Source organism: Aythya ferina, assembly GCF_964211825.1.
Source record: "Aythya ferina genome assembly, chromosome: Z".
NCBI lineage: Eukaryota > Metazoa > Chordata > Aves > Anseriformes > Anatidae > Aythya > Aythya ferina.
In genome coordinates, this window is record NC_140299.1 from 73,293,627 (window position 1) to 73,302,145 (window position 8,519).

The 8,519-nt window shown below is 35.6% G+C and overlaps 1 long non-coding RNA gene across 1 annotated transcript; it reads right to left on the reverse strand.

Moving 5' to 3' along the window:
- Window positions 1–309: 309 nt before the first annotated feature.
- Window positions 310–5,416, reverse strand: LOC311427815. The gene is made up of 4 exons (XR_014687583.1): window positions 5,362–5,416; window positions 3,696–3,770; window positions 2,636–2,754; window positions 310–792 (listed from the first exon to the last, which is right to left on the reverse strand). It is a non-coding gene; the product is annotated as an uncharacterized lncRNA (long non-coding RNA).
- Between the last annotated feature and the right edge of the window lie 3,103 nt (window positions 5,417–8,519).

Genomic DNA, 8,519 nt, shown 5'->3' on the forward strand with positions numbered 1-8,519 from the left:
CCTGTATCCAATTAGAATAAATAAATAAATAAAACTTTTTCATATTTGAAAATTATCTTTACACATGTATGTGCAAAATTTTCTGATTTCTTCTCAAGTTACCAGTGACTTTCCAAAAAAGCATTTCTATGTAGCAATTCTTAGCTTGAAATACTTCATTTTTTATCTTAAATGTTTAATGTTTATTTTCTGAACTATTGACTATTATCAATGGCAATTGTTCACTTTTGTAATTGCTTTATTATAGTATGATTATATTATTATGGTCTTTTAATAACAGTAAATAGTGCATAGAAAAAGAGTGGAAGTATGCAACAACAACAAATGTAACTGGCAGTAACCTAGTCTTACATATACTCTGTGAAATGAGTATGTATTTGTGGGAGAAGATGTAATTTCATTGAGTGAGCATATATCTGGGACAAAAGAAATGATTTTGAACTTGATCCTGATTTACATATCTCTGTATATGTTGGGTTCAATGAAAGTCCAATGTGTAAAGCAAAATGAAATCAGAGTAGTGCTCTGAGATGAAAATTAGATGTGAGGAGAACAATCAGACACTGAGTGGCTGTACTTCAAAAGAACAGCATATTGAAAACAGTTTACCTGTTACAGGTTGTTTGCCAGTGAAATTTCAACAGTCATACAGGTTTTAACAAAAGCTTTGTATAGAGGATATTACTGTAATTTGTTATTCATGGGCATTGCTGTGTTTGCCCTGGTGCAGCAGTCCATGAGTTCTGGTATCACAAAGGGTGGTCACCAGCTTGTTTACCACTTCTTCTATTCCTGCTGAAAGATGGGAACATGGTTGGAGCTTTGTCTCTCTCTTTTTTTTTTTTTTCTTTTTCTCTCTCTCTCTCTTTTTTTTTTTTTTTTAATTTGGGTGGCATGTGCTCTTTGTGCATGCATTTCTTCCTTTCCTTGAGGTCAGCTATCATTAAAAAGCGTCATTCCCTCCCCCCCCCAAAAAAAAAATGCACCAGATGTCACAATCTCCACATTTCTTGTTTGAAATCATTATCTATCAGTATCTATGCAGTTAAGAAATACCACATAAGTTTCTTGTTTTATTAAATAATGCGCTACCCGTATGTCATTGTTTTTGAATTGTGCTATGCATTATAGTTTTAGATGAGTCTGAAAGTTTTGTTCTAACTGTTGTGGGGGGCGGTTTTGTTGGTGTCTGTTCAGCACTGCTCCACTGTTGATGGTGAAACTTACAAAAGCCTATGAAGTAACTTAGCCTAGAACTCTCTATTAGTGGAAAGTTTAATTCACTTAAATGCCTCCAAAATACAATTTTCTTCTCAAAAATGCAGTCAGTAATGTGTGTAAGGAAAAGCTGCAGTTTTTCAACATTAATGGTGAAATTATCTTTGCTTGTTCTTTCAGGTGGGATCAATATTTTGTCCTATGTGCAAATCCTCGGTGCAAGGACATTTGTGGTTTCGTTCCCCTTCTTCCCCACCATTGACAAAATATTGTTGCTTTAGAAATGAAATGTAATATGAGTTAAACAATAGAGGTAAAATTGGGTTTATTTGCCTTAACCGCTTTATCTATCTATTGTGAATATGGTAATTTAGAGCTAGTTTAGTGTCCCTGATCTGCATCACTTCAGCTGTAACAGTGTTTCAAGTATGTACTATTATCCTTTAAATAGCTAACATTATGGCTTAATGTCATTGTATAGGTGAAGAAGAAAATTCATACTACACATTTTCTTGTGTAGTAATGTTTTTCTAACACTGATCTCTACAGTGAAAATAACATATTTAAATTTTTCTTACCATTTTCATGGTAATATATCAGGCTATATATATATATATATATCAACCTGTCTATTTATAGGTAACGAGATTATAGCTATCACAATATAGAATTTCATAGGTTTTATGCTGTTGAAATTTTATATTTTTAACATAACAGAACATTTATTTTGCCTATCAAATATAAGTGTGTCACAACCACAACAGCTTCATCACCTGAGCTGTACGTTGTTTATGCTGATAACATATTTTAAAACAGGGAAAAAAAGGTAGGTAGTGGGTTCAAGATAAGGACAATACAATGCTTTCTTAAAGAATATTTAGCAAAAATATTTGCCCTCGTATTCTGTGGCTACTGACAGTTTATCTGTGTCCAAAACCAATTATGCTAATTTATGAGGAAAAAAAATCTGTGGAAGTCTGTTAAGCAAGCATGCACCCCCTCAGTCTCAAGAAGGCACTGAGCTACAATGCAGTGGAGATGTTCAAAGTGGGCATGTCCTGCTCACCTTCTTACGCTCTTGCCTAGACAAGCGCCACCAGCTACTGTAAAAGATGAGTTTCAGGGTCGGAGCATTGGTCTAACCTGTTTGTATATTCTCATTTAAGTGCAAGAAAGCTGGTTTTCTTTGGTGGTGTTTTTCTTTTATTCTTTTTCTTTTCTTTTTCTTTTATTCTTTTTTTTTGTTTGTTTGTTTTCTGCCTTTTCTTTCTCTTTTTTCTGTTTTTCTTTTACTTTTTCTTTTTCTTCTAGCTCTCTGGACGTTCTTGAGTGCACACAGAGGAAAGTAATGTTTTAAGATATTTTGGAGCATTTTTAACATTAAGAAAATAGATTAAATCTTGCAGATTTTCCATACCATAAAAATATTCCTCCTGTAATTTCAAGTTCCTCCTTCCTCTCTCCCAGCTCCAATGCACAGCTGCCATCCTTGCAACATTTCAAAGGATGTTTTCATGTCCTTTCAGGTTCTAGTTCCTGTTTATATAAAAAAAATAAAATAAAAATAAATTAAAAAAAAATAAATCAGAAGCAGTTTGACACTCCAAGTAGGATCTAAAACCTGAAAAAAGCCTCAGCCACCTGTGAAGTGCCACTGAATGCTGCAGCTGTGTGCTTAGAGGATGAAACAGCATTCACACTGCCTTCCTCATGAGTATATGTAGGGACAATGTACCATAAGGGTGTGTAAAATATTCTGTATTTCCTCTCCCTCTGCACAGTTCAGTCAGGTACATGAAACACCCTCCCCTTCTTGTTTCCTGAAATGGTAATAATTGAAGTGGCTTTCATTAAACTCAATGAATTAGCAATTGAAAAAACAGGGTCAGATTCTTCACTGGTTGAATGGTGCAGCTCTGCCGAACTCAGCTGCTGAAGAGGAGTGGCAAGTGCACCTCAGGATGCACAGTACACTTGTGTGATAGGTAGATTGCAACAGAGAAGAAGGGAAAATAATCAGAATTAAATTACTAGATAGCAAATGCATAATGAAGGGGATGAGAGCAGTAGCTCTCATGTAGTGGAATCTTTTCTCCCCCCATTTCTACTGTGATATCAACAAGATTTCTTGTATGGGTACAACTAGTGGGATTTAAATTAATATCTTAGCATCAAAGAAACTTTTAGCATGATGGAACCATGAAAAGTTCGCAGCAGAATTCATGCTCAGTTTCTTGGAGCAAAGATCTCGCATGGCACTGGCCAAGGTGAGGACACCGCAAACATGCTTTCCAAGCGGAAACCATTTAAGTCAAGCTATGTATGTTTGACAAAATACCTTACTCAGAGATCTCCAAATCAGTTGAAAATTGTCTATTCAACCATTATATTGGGCTGTTCTCACTAACTCACCCTGTACATTCATCTCATTTAATGCTTTGTACAGCACCCATACTGCTTCCCCAGAGAAAACTAACCTTTACAAGCTTTGTTGAGTCTTCTTTTCCTGGTTGCTTTGACAGATCAGCCCAAAGACTGGCACTGAACTATTCCTAAAGAGAATTAATTAAATAAGGAATATAAATATTGAGAAAAGCTACCAGAAATGAATATTCAGGCTTTCAAATGGGTGTATTGAACTTAAATTCAAAGAGGATAGATTTAGATCATACATTAAAAAGAAATTCTTCGCTCTAAGTGTGGTGAGGCACAGGAACAGGCTGAACAGAGAAGCTGTGGATGCCCCATCCCTGGAGGTGTTCAAGGCCAGGCTGGATGGGGCTTTGAGCAACCTGGTCTGGTGGGTGGCATCCCTGCCTATGTCAGGGGTTTGGAAATGGATGATCTCTAAGGTCTCTTCCAACATAAACCATTCTGTGATTCTGTGATATTTGCTATGCTTCCTCTATACAAATCCTTCAAAAGCTAAGTAATCAATAATAAGTAATCAATGGTTCTTCCATATTTTCATATGGTCAACTTACCTGAAACAAATAGAAGATTGCTTTGCCAAAAATAAGATGTGTTAAAATCCTACAGAAAAGATTATTCAGGCTACTTTTTTATAAGCTCGAAAAGCAGTTTCAGTACAACCACATTGGTGTCATCCACATTAAATTATGTAGAGCTTTCCATAAGTGCTTCTAAAAGTCTTTTAAGAGGACATCTTTCAAGTTAGCTGTTTTTCTAAATCAGTTTTCAGACAGCTGTAAATCACTCTGATCTATATGAAAAAAAAAAATAATCTAAAAAGAGAGTGGATTTTATTCTCCCTCTCTGTGGTTTAAAATCAGTTTAATTTCACTGAGTTCAAAAGATTTGTTCAGTTTAAAAGTAGTGGAAATGAGATCATAAATAGAGCCACTGATTTTGATTTATATAACTATTTAAAGTGAAGGAAAGAATCAACATTTTCACATGAATGTGGAGGAAGAACTGTACAGTGATTAAGGGAGGAATGGGAAAGGGAATTTTTTTATGCTCTTCTGCTTAAAAATGGTTAAGATGTCCCCAGATTCCCCACCCTTCTCACCACCATCCCTTAATAAATAGTGAAAACTTTTAATGACAAGCATTCAGAACTGGAGAATCTCATGTGATATGTACATACAAAAAAGAAAAAAAGAAAAAAAAAAAAAAGAAAAAAAAAAAAAAGTAAGCATGTCCTGAATACAGAAGACAGCTGCTGTGTTCAGGGTTTTGAAATCAAGCAACTGTTCCCAAGCGATAGACACTATTATTTTCAAGTGGCCTACACTTTTAATCTGATTCCCTCTATTCCACTTCAAAGAGAAGTCCAGAGCCTGACAGGTTAAGCTGCAAAGTAGCAGTGATTAAATGAATAAACTTAATGGCCTGAAGTGATGAGATGGTGCCTCAGGCTGCTTCCAGCTACACTTGTGGAGCCACTGAAGCTGTGCTAGAGAATTACAGAATAATTGTAACTCACATAAATTACTGTTGACGTTGGTTCACAGTAGATAGCTTAGAGTTCATAGTTAATAAAGGTCAAACACAGGCTGTGTTTTATCTTTGTAGATTAGGCAGGCTTCCTTTGTAGACTTTCTGCATTGTGGTAGGAACTTTGGCCTGATTTGTGGTTGTTTCATTGGTGCAACCTGTACTCTTTCACAGATGTCTTACCTGCAGTAGTGAGGGACCAGATGAAGAAGGATTCCCTTCTTTTCAGCCAAGGCAATGAACTACAGAGAAGAGGAAACAAACAAACAAACAAACAACTATCTGACAGATTTTTTGCTGGAAGTGCTAGGGACAACCTGCTATCATATTACCTTTAAATTGTATCCACTTTTTTTGGTAGCAATTTTTGCTGGCTAAAGCTTTCAAGGCTTTCCCCTTCAGTGTCACAAAAATAGGGAGATTTTAAGAACAAATGGCACAACTTCTTTAAGGGTGACATAGATGGTGTCTTACACCGTCAATGCCCTTTGTTGTTGTAACAGATACCAACTAAAAATGCATTGCGGTGCACTGGAATCAACTTGCTAGAAATGCCCAAATCTGCAGAGTTTCCAAATCTGTGGAGAACCTGAATCTGAGCATCTGAGACACACTGGAAAAGGTGTCACAGTTTAACAAATAATCATACATCAGCTGACACACAGAAACTTACTGTAGATTTCCTCAGAGACAGTGGCAAATGACAGGTAATTCACTTTAATTTATTTTACTGAGATCTTGCCTAATTCTTTCCCATTTTTTATCTACACAAGAGCACACCTGCACCTTTGAATTTCCTTTTATGAGCACACATTAGCTTGTTTTGGCTGAATTTTGTTGCAGTAGTTCAGTAGCATTTCTGAATCATTAGCTCTGTCAATGAGATGTGAGTTCAAAAAATCTATCTCCTATTTTACTTCTTTTGCTGGGAACTGCAAGTTTTTAAGATCTTTTGTAAATTCAGTCTTCTATATTTTGGTTAAAAAATAAAATGAAATAAAATTGTCTGCTTCTAACCAAGCCAGTAGCCTAAAGCTATAATATTCTACATTAAGCCCATACAGCCTATGATATCATCATGGAAAGGTCTCTGGCTTTTTCTGATGAGTTGAGGACAACTATTTCCTCTCACAGGTGATGTTTGGAATATGCATAGAATAAAGTTTTCTGGATATCATACCTGCACTGCTGGTTTGAGGTGATCATTGATTATACTTGAATTTTCTCAAGGTCACATAGACGTTTAGTTAGAAATTTACATAAGACAGAAAACTCCAGTAGCAAGGTCTTTCAAAGCCTTTTCTAACTTTTGGCAGTGATATACAATATGCTGCAGGCTCACTACATCTCCTCAGCAGGTCATATATTTTCTTTTATGCTTAGTTGAGTGGAGCTAAGATTAATTTTTAAATCATGTTGTTATATTATCCATCTTTACTGTTGCAAACAAGGTGGATAATTGTTTGCTATTTCAGAAGTCCCTGAGTTACAAAAACAATTGTGTTCCCCAAAATTCTATTGTTTCAAAATACCAGTTTGCTACTTACATGATATGTGTGTACATCATTTACACAGAGAGAGGCATGCACACAATCACACATACACATACTCAAATACATAAACATACTCAAACAAAAAATGAATTATTTATTTTGTGCAAGTGGTTGGTCTCAAAAACAAGGAAGAATTTGGTCACTCCTACAAACAAACAACTATGAAAGGAAAAATATCCCATGAAAGGGAGATTTCTGCTTCTGTTAACTAAACATATTAAAATACAACGAAGCTCCTGTGCATGAATGATATTAATGTACATTAATAATTCAGCAAAAATTATGAAGTTTCTGTGCTTCATTACATAAAAAAGTAAACTACAAAGCTGACCTAATTTTTAGGGATAAACCTTCTGCAAGAAAATGTTTTCTGTATACCAAACAGATTCTTTCTTGTGTTCTCTCTCTCTCTCTTATGAAATGACTGAATATTTTATCAGGACTTTGTTTGTCCAGTGAGTTTGCTACTTTTTCTGTGTGTGAATAAAGGACAGGATGCACACTCTCACACTCAAATATTTCTACAGTGAAACTTTTGCATTTTCTACACGGAATGATGTGTCGAGTTCTGGGGAGCTTTCCACCTTTTAGACAGCTCTCCAGTACAGTGCTCCCTGGTAAGAACTGTGCCTTTTACAGTTGTAAAACATCAGGAAATATGACTGTTGGGTGTTGACTTAGACCTGCCAAATATCTACGTCAGACAGAAAGGGTCCTAGCTATTGTCTGCTTCCCTCATCCTCTTCTCTATTGACTTGTTCTAGATGCAATCAACCAAAACCAGATAAATTTCTCTCTTTGGTCTATCTTCAGTGCCCAAAGAGCCAATTTAATCCTGCAAACTGCCTCTTATTACCTACAAAGGCGGTTTCTACAAACTTCCAACTAGTTGCTCTAGAGATAAAATATTTAAAATGATTCAGAATGATTTGTCTCACTCTCTTGTTTTCATTATTATACATTTGGTTCAACATATTAATTTTCCTGGTACTTGACCAGGTGTATATAGAAATGGTTTTATGAATTTGATCACTTTTCATCAAATCCTCTGATCAGTTTTTCTGTATTTGACAGTCTCTATAGGGTATCATGTTTAAATATGTGTCAGCTCAATACGTAGTGAGGGTTTACACATGCTGACTGGAAATTGATTAAATCTTCTCCTCAGATCATAGAGAAAACTGCTGTGGTGCAACTTCAGAGATGTCAGGCACTATGTAATCAGTATGCAACAAATAAAGAAAGAACAAATAACAAGCACTGCTGGAATGAACAGAAAACCACTCAATGACATAATGACTTAGCAGGGTCCCCTGGTACAGCTGATCGAGGCACTAGAGGAATGTTGCTGATATCGTATGACAAATTAATGAATTTGGAAAAAAAAAAAAAAAAAAAAAAAAAAAAAGGCCGCAATTACAAAGTGCTACTCACCTAAGAAAGAGACATGAAAACAACTACCAAACTTTTACTTTCTTTTTATAGGAAGGACATGCGAGTTGAAATTATCAAAAATCGTGAAAAGAAGATGGCTGCTCTAACCTGAAGCAAAACTCCTCCTGAACTCAAAATCCGGAGTTTTTCTTAAACATGAGCTTGTGAATAGCCAAGATAGGTCTGAGATTTTTATTATCACTTAGATATTTTGTCATCTGATGTAGTCATGCTTCCAAAGATGTGAAAAGAGAAGGAAATAAAATGTGACTGTATTTTTCTCCTATCAAGTAATAAATACTTCCTGATATCACAATGGGAGAATATCCTGCAATGCCCTTGCAGGTGACCAAG